We start from the raw sequence: 13,697 nt of genomic DNA, 5'->3' as shown, positions 1-13,697 counted from the left end.
CAAGTCACATTCCCTATTCCAAATAAACTTTGATGGCTTTCTATTATCTACCTAATAAATTTCTAAGCACTCTGTCTACAGTCTGGCTGTAACTTAACCTTAATATTCCTATCTTCTACTACTTCCCTGTGTATATGCTTGCTACTGTCTTGACTAAGTAAACTATTCTATGTTCTTTTGAAAAATCTGTGTGTCATGAGTATTCTACAGAGATCTAATTCTAAAACTATCTGAATGTGCAATACTAAAAGCAATAGACCCTACATTATTGTAAAGGTATGAGTAGGAAATTGTAGGAACTTTTAGATTGCTAATAAGATGAAAAGAAATGAAACTTATGTAAAAGGAAAAGCAAACAATTTACGGATAGCAATTTTGGTTGATTAACTTTGGATACATTTATTCTAAATGATTCTTGGCTTAGGCCAAAAAAGCAAGTTTGGGGGTGTGCCATGGTGTGTATGTATTTGTGTGGGTGTGCGATTGAAGAGTGGGGGTAGCATTTGTATTAAGGTTTCCATTCTATCAAATCTTATGAAGCATGTTCTAAGACATGTTCTTACAGTTCATGCCATGGATATATGATAAGTGAGACTGTTTTATGAGAGATTTTTCTGTTATTTTCAGCAATAATACTCAAAGATTGAGTTTCAAATGAAGACGCTTTCTAATAACTAGCAAGGAGTTGTTATAACATGTGAACTGCACTTTGGTAGTTATTCTTTATCATACTGAGAAATCCCTACTAAAAGATGCACTGAATAATGAGAAATAAAATTGGAAATATATTTGTTACTGTGATCTAATGTTTTCTCATAGAATATAATTATTCAGAAAATTTTTAAACTTTGGTGTAAATTTCATACTATTTCAATATACATCACACTGGTCCCTGTGACAATACTGAAATGTGTAGATATAATGCTTTATCAGAGAAGTAGGATATGTTATCTATTTTTAAATTTTATAATTATTATGTTTTGAAATACACACGTGTGCTACTTACAGGTGAAATCTAATACAGAAAATATGACCCATAGCGGCTTTCAGTTTTAGCTAAAGAAAAAAAAAATCAATTTATACCAGTAATGACAACTCTTATTTCTAATTTTCTGATTAGTTTTCTGGAATCATCTTAGAGACAAATCATCAATAATTTATTAACAGTGAGAAGTGTTAGAAAATAAGTGAGAATTCTGTTAGAATTTGAAAGAATACAAACCAGAGACTGAGGTATAAGAAAAGCAGATCTCTAGATAAAATGGAGAGATACATTGTACATGGAAAAAACCACAACTAAAATTTGGAAATAGGAAAAATTCAGAGAAAAGGGAATTGAAAGCCAACATAAAGGCAGTGTAAATTGAAAGTACCTCTGAAGCTATATTAGTAGTAGAGTGAAGAAAATTTTGCCATATTAAGCCAGATTCAAGCTATGAGAATGCTGCATTACCAGGAGAAATTAAGTGAGAAAGTGTTTTGTGCGACAGCATTTATCAACTAAGCAGAAGATAAAAAGTTACAAAGGTAACTTACTGGCAATTTGTTTAGACCATAAAACTTATTCAGCTTTCACACCATCATGAAATAAATTTTCAGGCAAAAAGCATGGCATAGCAGAAGGGCCCGAGAGCTGCCAGGCCCACAGGGTCCTGAGCCACCCGTGCCAGTGAAGGTAGGCACCATCATGAGACTCCCAGCCCAGGCCAGTCCCCATGGCCCAGAGAGGCCTGAGCCCCTGGCCCACAGGCACTGAGACAGCCACGCCAAATTGGCACTACCTGCAGGATCCTAGCCAGACACTAGGGTCAAATAACTGGACTGTGAAATCCCCGGCCACAATGACTAAACACCAAAGGAAAGATACTAGAAATATGAAAAATCAAGAAAGTACACCACCATCAAAGGATGATAACTCTCAAGCTCTAGATCCTATAGTAGAGGAAGTCCTTGAAATGACTGACAAGGAATTCAAGCAAAAATTCTAAGGAAACTAAATGAGATACAACAAAACTCAGAGAGACAACACAATGAAATGAGAACAAGTATACAGGACCTGAAAAAAGAAATGTACAAATAAATCAATGCCCTGAAAAAGAACATAGCAGAGCCTGTGGAGTTGAAGAATTCATTCAATGAAATAAAACACACAACAGAGAGTTTAACCAGCAGGTTAGAACAAGCAGAAGAGAAAATTTCTGACCTTGAAGATGAGCTGTTTGAAATAACACAGGTGGACAAAAAAAAAAAAAAAAAGAAAAAAAAGAAAAAATGAAAGAAAGAAAAAAGAATTTAAAAAATTGAAGAAAATCTAAGAAAGATAACAGACAACCTTAAGCACTCAAATATCTGATTCATGGGTATTCCAGAAGGGGAGGAAAAAAGGAAATGGCATTGAAAACATATTCAATGAAATAATGGCAGAAAACTTCCCAGATATAGGGAAAGACACAGATCTTCAGATCCAGGAGGCTCAAAGATCCTCAAACATATTCAACACAAAAATGTCCCCTCTAAGACGCGATATAGTCAAACTGGCAAAACTCAAAGACAAAGAGAATCTTAAAAGTGGCAAGAGAGAAGCGTCAAACCACCTATAAGGGAGCCTGAATCAGACTAACATCAGACTGTTCATCAGAAACCCTAAAAGCCAGAAAGAATGGGATGATATATTCAAAATACTAAAAGACAAAAATTGCCAGCCAGGAATACTTTACCCAGCAAGGCTATCCTTCCAAAATGAAGGACAAATAGTATATTTCTCAGACAAACAGAAACTGTGGAAGTTCACTACCACATGACCAGCCTTACAATAAATTATCAAGATAGTACTGGCTATGGTGCCTGAAAAACAACCACCACTGCCATAAATACTCAAGAAAGAACAAAAACCACTAGTAATATAAAAATGCTAACAATACAGAGAAAAAAAGTTTATCTACCACCCTAAGAAACCAACAAATACAGAAGACAAGCATAAAATCAGAAAGAAAGGAACAAAAGATTCTTAAGACATCCAAACAAAAATCAATAAAATGGTAGGAGTAAATCAACACCTTTCAATAACAACTGTTAATGTAAAAGGATTAAATTCCCCACTCAAAAGACACAGACTGACTGGATTAAAAAGGTGGACCCAACTATATGCTGTCTTCAAGAGACTCATCTCACCTGCAAAGATGCACACACATAGACTAAGAGTGAAAGGATGGAAAAAGATATACTATGCAAATAGGAACAAAAAATGAGCTGGAGTAGCTATTCTTATATCAGATAAAATAGACTTTAAACCAAAAACTATAAAATGAGATAAAGAAGACCACTATATAATTATAAAAGAATTTATCCATCAAGAAGACATAACAATCATAAATATATATGCACCCAATATTGGAGCAGCCAAATTTATAAAGCAAACACTATTACACCTAAATAGACACTAATACCATAATAGCAGGGGACCTGAACACACCACTCTCAATATTGGACAGATCATCTAGGCAAAGAATCAACAGAGAAACATAAGATCTAAACAACACTTTAGATCAATTGGACTTGGCAGATATCTACAGAACATTCCATCCAACAACTCAAAATATTCATTCTTCTCATCAGCACAGGGAACATTCTCCTGGACAGATCACATGTTAGGTCACAAATCAAGTCTCAATAAATTAAAAAAACCCTGGAACTATCCCATGTATTTTTTCAGATCACAATGGATTAAAATTAGAAATAAATAACAAATGAAACTCTGGAAACTATACAAACACATGGAAATTAAACAACATTCTACTTAATGACATATAGATCCAAGAAGAAATTAAACAGGAAATCAAAAAAATTATTGAAACTAATGAAAATAATGATATATCAAACCAAATCCTGTGGGATACTACAAAAGCAGTACTAAGGGGGAAATTTTTTGCTTTAAATGCTTACTTCAGAAAAATGGAAAGATGGAAAGTAAACAACCTAACACTTCACCTTAAAGAACTAGAAAAACAAGAACAATCCAGACCTAAAGTTAGCAGATGGAAAGAAATAATAAGATCAGAACAGAACTTAATGAAATAGAAACCCAAAAAATGATACAAAAGATCAATGAATCAAAAAATTGGTTTTTTGAAAAGATAAATAAAATTGACAAACTATTAGCAAGGCTAACTAAAAAGAGGAAGAGAGAAGACCCAAATAACAAAAATTAGAAATGAAAAACATGATGCTATAACTGATACCTCAGAAATAAAAAAAAAAAAATCATTAGAGACTACTATAAACAACTGTATGCCAACAAATTTGAAAATCTGGAGGAAATGGATTAATGTCTGGACACACACAAATTACCAAAACTGAGCCAAGAAGATATAGAAAATCTGAACAGACCAATAACAATAAAAGAGATTGAAGCTGTTATCAGAAGCCTGCCAACAAAGAAAGCCTATGACCAGATGGGTTCACTGCAGAATTCTACTAAACCTTCAAAGAAGAATTAATGCCAATTTTCTACAAATTATTCCAAATGATTGAAACAGAGGCCATTCTCCCAAACTCATGCTATGAAGCAAACATCACCCTGATCCCAAAACCAGACAAAGATACAACAAAAAAAGAAAACTACAGGCCAATGTCCTTGATGAATATAGATGCAAAAATCCTTGATAAAATACTAGCTAACAGAATACAGCAACACATATACAAAATTATACACCATGATCAAGTTGTATTCATCCCAGGGATGCAAGGTTGGTTCAACATATGTGAAGCAATAAATGTGATACACCATATCAATAAAATCAAAGACAAAGACCATATGATTATCTCTATAGATGCTGAAAAAGCATTTGACAAAATTCAACATTCATTCATGATAAAGACTCTTTACAAATCAGGTATAGACCAAAAATATCTCAACATAATTAAAGACATATATGATAAGCCCACTGCCAATATCATCCTGAATGGAACAGGAACTAGACAAGGATGCCCAGTCTCACCACTCCTATTCAACATGTGTTGGAAGTACTAGCCAGAGCAATAAGAAGAGAAGGAAATAAAGTACATCCAGATTGGAAAAGATTAAGTCAAACTGTCCTGTTTGCAGGTGACATGATCCTATATATCAAGCAGCTTAAAGCCTCTACCAAAAAAACTCTTAGAGTTGATAAATGATTTCAACAAAGTTGCAGGATATAAAATCAACACAAAAAAATCAGTAGCATTTCTGTACTCTGACAATGAACATGCAGGAAAAAAATCAAGAAAGCTAGCCATTTACAATAGCCATGAAGAAAATAAAATATTGAGGAATAAAGTTAATCAATGATATGAAAAAACTCTAAAATGAGAACTGCAAACTACTGTTGAGAAAAATTAAAGAAGACACAAGAAGATGGAAAGGTATCCCAATCTCTTGGATTGGAAGAATTAACATTGTGAAAATTTCCATACTATCCAAAGTGACGTAAAGATTCAATGCAATCCCTATCAAAAACTCCAATGACCTTTTTCTCTGAAATGGAAAAAAACTATCCTAACATTTATATGGAATAACAAAAGACCATGAATAGCCAAAGCAATTCTGAGCAAAAAAATAAAGTTGTAGGCATAACACTACCTGACTTTAAACTACACTACAAAGTTATAATAACCAAAACAGCATGGTACTGGCATAAAAACAGACACGTGGATCAATGGAATAGAATGGAGAATCCAGAAATCAACCCATACACCTACAGCCATCTGATCTCTGACAAAGGTACCAAGTCTACACACTGGGGAAAAGACTGACTGTTCAGCAAATGGTGTTGGGAAAACTGGATAACCATATGCAGGAGAATGAAACTAGACCTGTACCTCTCACCATATAACAAAATCAATGCAAAATGGATTAAAAAATTATATATACACCTGGAAACAATAAAACCCCTTAAAGAAAACATAGGGGAAACACTCCAGGAAGTAGGACTGGGTATAGACTTCATGAATATGACCCCAAGACCACAGGCAACCAAAGGAAAAATAAACAAATGGTATTATATCAAATTAAAAAGCTTCTGTACAGAAACAATTAACAGAGTGAAAAGACAACCAACAGAGCAGGAGAAAATATTTGCAAAATATACATCTGACAAAGGATTAATATCCAGTATATTCAAGGAACTCAAACAACTTTCCAGCAAAAAAGCTAGTAACCCAATTAAAAAATGGGCAAAGGGGCTGAATAGGTATTTCTGAAAGGAAGATACATGAATGGCTAACAGACACATGAAAAAATGGTCAACATCACTCAGCATTCGGGAAATGTGAATCAAAACCGCTTTGAGATGCCATCTCACTCCAGTTAGCATGGCTAATATCCAAAAAACTGAGATTGATAAATGCTGAAGAGGTTGCAGAGAAAAAGGAACTCTCATACACTGTTGGTGGGACTGCAAAATGGTGCAGCCTTTATGGAAAATGATATGAAGGTTCCTCAAACAATTACAGATAGATCTACCATGTGACCCAGCTATTCCGCTACTGTGAATATACCCAGAGGAATGGAAGTCATCGTGCCCAAGGGATACCTGTACTCCCATATTTATTGCAGCACTATTTACAATAGCCAAGAGTTGGAACCAGTCCATGTGTCCATCATCTTAGGAGTGGATATGGAAAATGTGGTATATCTACACAATGGAATACTAGTCTGCTATAAAAGAGAATGAAATACTACCATTCACAGCAGCAGGAATGGATTTAGTGAAAATTATATTAAGTGAAACAAGTCAGGCACAGAAAGAGAAATACCGCACATTCTCGCTTATTTGTGGAAGCTAAAAATAAATAAATCAATAAATATACAAACAAATGGTGGGGGGGAAGAAGACACAGCAATCACAGTTCCTTGAACTTGTTAAGACAAGAAACAGATATGTTGATGGGTGGGAGGGGGGAGAGGGAGGCGGGAAAGTGGAATCGCTAAAGGGACACAAAAGCCAACTATGTTGTATAATGATAAATTAAAAAAATAAATAAATTAAAAATATATGTATATATAATGTAGCCTAATGGATATGGTGCTGCTAATTTGCCTTGTACTAGTGCTCAACATAATTGAATTGCTTTTCTGAGAACTAAAATAAAAAAATATAGTTCAATCTTTGTTGAGAAAAAAAAAAAGCATGAGGTAGTACCGAGGCACAAGGGTCAACCCCGTGTTTCAGTAAAGAAAGGCAAATATCCCATCCAAGGCCATGATTCTACTCACTGCATCCCCCTCTTTGCTTAGGGTCAGCAGGGAAATAACGTCTCCTCTTGTCTTTGGTTTTACTCATGAGTATTAAAATATAAGACATTTCAGCATTATAAATTTGAAACAAGCAAAACAAAACATTAGTACATTACTGCAGATGAATCAACAAACCACTTATCTTCATGTTCATGTAACTGGGGGCTGTCCACCACACGTGAGCACGATGCCTGTGAACCCTCAGTAGGAGTAAGCTGAAATTCACCCAGATGTCTCAATATGCATTTTCAAGAAAAGATCAATTGGAGCCTCTGTCAGGCTGTCAAACTCTCAGGTATCCTATCTGGTCTCTGTGAGACAGACTATTCTAAAATCATTAGCTCCAAGCTTCCCTCCAATTTAGGTTACTAAATAAAATTTAAAAGAAAACTCTGCCCTAAGAACAAGTGAGTGGATGGAAAGTTTATCAGAAAAATTAGACAATATTAATATCATAATAGTTTCAAATCACCTCTATGTTTAAGGAAAACCAAGGATTCATGTGGTAGAAACTGCTAGATATTCACAAAATCCATTCTCCCCTTCTAGTGGGACACTCAGCTATGCCATATATCCCATCCTCCCTTGCAGGGTGGAAATAAAAGGCCATGTGACTGAGTTCTAGCCAATAGAATGTGAGCAGAAGTGATGTATGCCACACCCAAGCCTGACCCATAAAATGTCCCATGTGCTTGTACCTGCTGTCTATCCATTCCAGCTACTTGCTTGTGATGTCATGCCCAGAGGTAGCTTGGAAGCCACAATAGCTACAGTGCATGGGGCAGTTGCCCTTCCCCTAATCTCTGCTGTGGTATTGTGCTGGCATGAAATAATTTCTGTTGTGCTGAGACATGACATTTTGGATCAACTTGTTAAAATAATTTAGCTGATCTTATCTAATGCAAAGCATTTTTATTAATCTTAGCTATGTGTCTTTTTCTAACCTTAATACATTTTTATAAACATATTCCCTAGAATAACTTTTAATTCTGTGATTTTATAAAGGCATGATTTCAAAATCATGCAATATTTGTTAGCCTTTTCATGAATACTGAATATTCAGGACCTTTTTTTTAAGCACTTTATTCTTTGGAGAAGGAAGACAAATTATACTAGGCAAGATACTTAAAATGAAAAGATAAATATGTCTTGTCCCTTTACTAATATGCATATACACAACTAAGATTCATGTATTACTGTGACAGCATGTTTTAGAGAAGCTTGAAACTTTTTTATTGTTATGTTGTACACAGAAAGTTAATGCTTCCATTAATTATCTGAGGAAATGTCCACTAAAAGAGGAATATAATTTCCTTAGGTCTAGGTTAACATCTTCATCCATAAACAATGAGCTCACATGAGTTCCCTGATTTTTTGTAATTGACTGTTACTGAAAGCATGCAATGTTGAAAAGTCGCTAAATAAAAAGGTAACTGATATCAGTAGTGGAAGGAACATTTAGTAGGGAGCATGAAAAGAGGACAGGGAGTTCATTAGCCTTGAACTTGGAAACACAGTAGGCTTTGAGTTCTTTTCCTTAAATGACTAGTGTAGCTATAGTAGTACAAAATATATATTTCCAGAGAGGTTAAAACTTACATTAGAATTTTAAAAAGGAAAAAGAAAAGAGAGCAATAATGTTGTTTATGCTTGTCACATTTTCAGATTGAGCTAATATATACTGAACGTTCTTAGGAGAGACATATTTACATAAAAAGAAATTCTGAGCTCTTCATGTTGATAACAAAAGACAACTATTGCAGATCCCAAATCATTTATCTGATTATTTTTACATTTTCTAGTAATATTAATCCCTTTCCACTTGATAACACTTAAGTCTAAGTAATGCTGTATCAAACTAATGCCATTATTAACTTGAAAAACTGAGTTACTTTTAAGAATTTAGTAGTTATTTAAGACATCCTAGAATATTGAGAGCTTTTATTTTTATTTCCACAGTTATGTTAGAACTCAAACAGGGAAAATTGTTTCCTTTTCCCACCGTCCTATCTAAGTAGCACATCTTTTATTTTAGCAGGAAACATATTTGATCAATAAAAGGATTAAGTAATCTGACTGAATTTTTTCTTTTTCTGTTGGAACCTATTTCATATCCAAACACACCATTGTTACAATTGTTTGATCTCAATGTGTGGATTCTTACAAATGTTTTGTAAGTTAGTAAATGCTAGTTGTGTTTTTTAAACAACAATTTTGAAAGATTTTAGATTGTTATGAAATATGAAGGTACTAAAAATAATACTTATTACCATAATGTAAAAGAAACACTGCCTAAAAGATCATATTATGTTTGTATTATTAAAAGAAAATAGCATGTAAGTAAAGGAAAAACAAACAAATAAACTATCCAATGGGGAATCTAGTATGGTTGGTTATCAAAATAACGAGAGGAATGGATGTATAGATTTTCCTTGGGAATCTGTTTCTTCTCTTCCTTTTATCCTATAATTCTCTTTATCATTATATATGTGTATATCAATAATGTAAAAAGAGCATGTTCATATAGCATTGATGCCACTTTGACAGTAATGTAATTATAACAAATGAGACTATTGCACCTCCCAAGAAGCTGAGCTTACTTTAAAGAAAGTGAGCAAAAAAGGAAAAACACAAAAAAATCAAGTCCTGTCAGGAAGACAAGACATGAGTAAGGACAGACCATCTGTCACTGGCAGGAACTGTAGAACTTCTGAATCTTTAGAAAAGCCTGACAGTTTATCACAGTGTCTTCCATCATTCATTCTCAGATCTTTAGATGTGCTAAATATAAGACCATCTGAAGCAGAGAAATCAACAACACTGCCAGAGTGTGTATCTCACTGGTAATAAATGTGAAGCAGTTCCTATGAGTGCAGAGGACAATTTAATTGACTAAATAATAACAGCAACATGCTGCTTTCCACTCAACATTGTGGCTTAACTAAATTAAGCTTGTTCCCTTTGCAGGATGTACTAAATATTACACCTTTGTGCAAACGGTTCCAGTACTCTGTGCACCTGCAGCAGCAAAGATATCAGGTGTTTGCTTCCTTATGCCTAACCGTTTCAAATTGTCAGGTAGAAACCAGCAAGTAGCATGCCTAGGGAGAGGACACCATCAGTTATTCTGGAACAAGTGGCCAGAGAAATATTACAGAGCTACTCCTTGCTTGACTTCTCATCTATAGCAATACTACAGCTTATATTAGCATTTCTAGAACTGTATTCTGTGGGACGCTACTTTTACTAATATTAGGGAGTGATCTGTAGCCATATAGATTTAGAAATGCTAGGTTAAGCATTGCTCCTCATATCTCTTCACAGTTAACATCAATATAGAAATATAATTAATATAAAAGTCACATTAATATGTAATGTTAATATCGTGGGACATGCAGCTTCAGACTTCTGAGCATGAGCTCTAAAGTTACTGTCAATGCCTCCATTTTCTTATAATGTGACTTTGAGCAAATTACCAACCCTGTAAACTTCAGTTTCCTCATTTACTTCTGCAAGTGCTCACAGAAAGAAATTACAATGAGGATTAAATGAGATAATGCCACATGGTAAACATTCAATAAATGTGAAGGTATTTCAAAAAGTTTGTGGAAAATGGAATTAAAAGGTAATATGAATCTTTCCATGAACTTTTATGTGCTTTTTGGATCCCCAGGAGAAGATATTCGGAATGTAACATATTTCAAATGGATATGACCACAGAAACCATTTTTCCCACTGTAAATGCCATAAGATTAGTACGTTTTGGTAAATGTAGACTAGAATCAATGTCCAGTTAGGCACACATTTCTAAAAGTTCTTGAAGTCTACTAAAACACCATGAGAAAATTTGTAACTTAAAATTATGGTCCCATAATAAACCTACAGAGAGCATGACCAACAGTGGTAAGTATTTCCACAAAACAAAAATAAAAAAATGAATTGCTATATTTTATGTAAGACCCAAATGCATATGTAATAGTGCTGACCAAATGGTGAGACTTTTCCTTCTTTCCTTTTAATTTTTTCTCCCTTTCTAATTAAACAAGAAAGAAACCAAACCAAACCAAACCACTATGTCTTCTCCAATAAAGGTTAGAAAGGGGGTATATAGTATATAAAGTTTATAGTGTTTAATAGACTTTCAGGAAGGGATTCATGGATTTACAGTACCGACCACATCCAGTTGCCTGAGTATTGTATATAGTCAAATTGTACTACTACAGAGTTCTGCTAAAAAACAAACAAATAAAAAAACACAACCGCCCCAATACAATTAAATATTATGTCTCTGAAATGCAGTGACAGTACTAAGCTCCAGCCTTAAGGCACAATAAACATGTACATAATCTGGGTTTCATTTCACTGTTTGTTTTCTTTAGTTTGTCTTTTGTTGTTGTGGTGGTGGTGGTTGTTTTTTCTTCTCAATAGAAGAAATTGAAACCACAGTATAGGTGGGTCCGAGTGCAGTGGTGCTTACAACTAATTGAAACCACAGTATAGGGAGACATTGCAACATTATTTGTGTAGATTCCATTTTTAAATCCCAAATATATCCACCAGATGGCGTCAGTGACCCCTTACGCCAGTAGTGGGCAGCATGGGGATATTCTGAAAGGACTGTCTTGTTTGCATTTCCCCTTGAGCTCAGCATGAATCCCCAACTCTCTTCTGTTCTTATCCAAGCAGCCACTATCTGTCATCCCACTCTGTGCCTTTCGCTTTAGAATCTCTGCTCTGATCTTCCAGCTGGAAGACCACTAATACACTTTCATCCAAATCCTCTCGCCATGACTGCCAAAGTTATTTCATAAACGGATATGCTAGATTTATTGTGACTGCTGTGCAGTTGGGTCTTCCCACACCCCCTGGGAGATGGAAATATGCCACCGCTGAGATTTGGCCAGCACTATGACACCTGCTATGCTTCTTAATGCGTAAGGATGGGCGCTAATGCAAGAAAATAGAGACTTGTTCAACATATGACATAGACCCACCTTTCCTGTGTCCTGTATTACTGAACAAAGATTGAACAGTGATTAAAAGTAAATTCATGATTTAAATACTTTGCTTGATGAGAATATAAACAAAAATATGACAATAATTGCCAGTACAAGGGACCACTGTGTTACTGTTTGTATTTTTTTTGTGAGTTTCTGCTGGCATTGGGGTTCTTTTAGATGTTTGCTATAGTGATTAAAGGTTCATTAAGCCAAAACAATCAGGAAAAGTAGTGTTTGTTGAAGGACCACTCATCCCTTGCCTGTTTTTTACCATGTTCTAATATGTTAACTTTTGGGACAACCAGGAAATTACATGAAAATATTTATTTTATTTAATTTATGTTTTAATAGCTAAATGATCCTCAGCAGAGTAAATTAATTCTGGCAAACAAATGAATGAGTTCTTAGTTGGATTTTGATCAAGACTTAAAATGATTTGGGAACACATTGGCACTTCTGTGCTGGGATTTATGAAGTAAGGATTTCTTGCTATCTTGAAGCAAATAAAGAAAAAAAAGGGGTTCTTCAAGAGAAGTCTATTGATCACTTCAAAATGCAGCATACGGGTCCTTCGCAGCTGTGGACTTTCATGCCTTTGCTTTTGTTCCTTTTGATCTCTTCTCTGTCCTCTCTCCTTGACAAAATGTTCTTAAAACTCAAAGAGTGAGCCAAATGCCAAATCCTTTCTCTCCCCTTGTGCTTGCCTAAGACTCTGAACAAACCTTTATCCCAGCCTTAATGAAATTGTATTTAGTTCTGTAAGTGGCTGTGAGGGCCATGTTGTACGTTCTATTCTCCTTATGCCCTCTGGTTCTGCTGAACTGGCTGGCTTTTCCAGAGTTTCCTCCAGCATAGTCTAGCCTTTGCCCTTGCTTTGCCTCCTGGATTGCTCATCATCAGAGATGCACACACAGCTCCCTCCATTTCATTTAGGTCTTTGCATGCACATCACCTCATCAGTCATGATTCCCATGATCACCCATCCTTGTTCCCCCTATGCCTTTCTATCAATTACTATTGTCCTATTTTTTAGAGCATTATCCCACATACACACACACATACACATCTCATATCCCTGAGACACACACACACACACACACACACACACACACCCCTATTTCCTATTTCTTTCTGTGCTCTAGAATATAAGCTTCACAGGAGTATGAACTTCATTTTAATCAGTGCTCTATCCCCTGACAATAATGAGTGACATATAGTAGGGTTTCAGTAAAATTAATTGCCAAGGACAGGGCAGATTTTCACTAAATATTTGTTAGTGGAAAAAAGATGACCATATAGTGCTAACTCATGTTTATACATCTGTGGATGTTCCTACTTCACCTAGGACTAAACCATCTGATAAACTTGTATAGAAAGGAAGTTATTAGATGGAATTTAATTTCAAAAAATTAAATAATCAGAAA

The 13,697-nt window shown here is 35.0% G+C and overlaps 1 protein-coding gene across 2 annotated transcripts in view; it reads right to left on the bottom strand.

The window, feature by feature from the left end:
• GRID2 (glutamate ionotropic receptor delta type subunit 2) overlaps positions 1–13,697 on the bottom strand; it is a 1,394,934-nt gene that overhangs the window by 525,687 nt on the left and 855,550 nt on the right. The window lies entirely within an intron of this gene.

Source organism: Cynocephalus volans, chromosome 9, assembly GCF_027409185.1.
Source record: "Cynocephalus volans isolate mCynVol1 chromosome 9, mCynVol1.pri, whole genome shotgun sequence".
In the NCBI taxonomy this organism is placed as follows: Eukaryota; Metazoa; Chordata; class Mammalia; order Dermoptera; family Cynocephalidae; genus Cynocephalus; species Cynocephalus volans.
The sequence above is the reverse complement of the archived record's forward strand: the minus strand, read 5'-3'. Positions and strand labels throughout refer to the sequence as shown.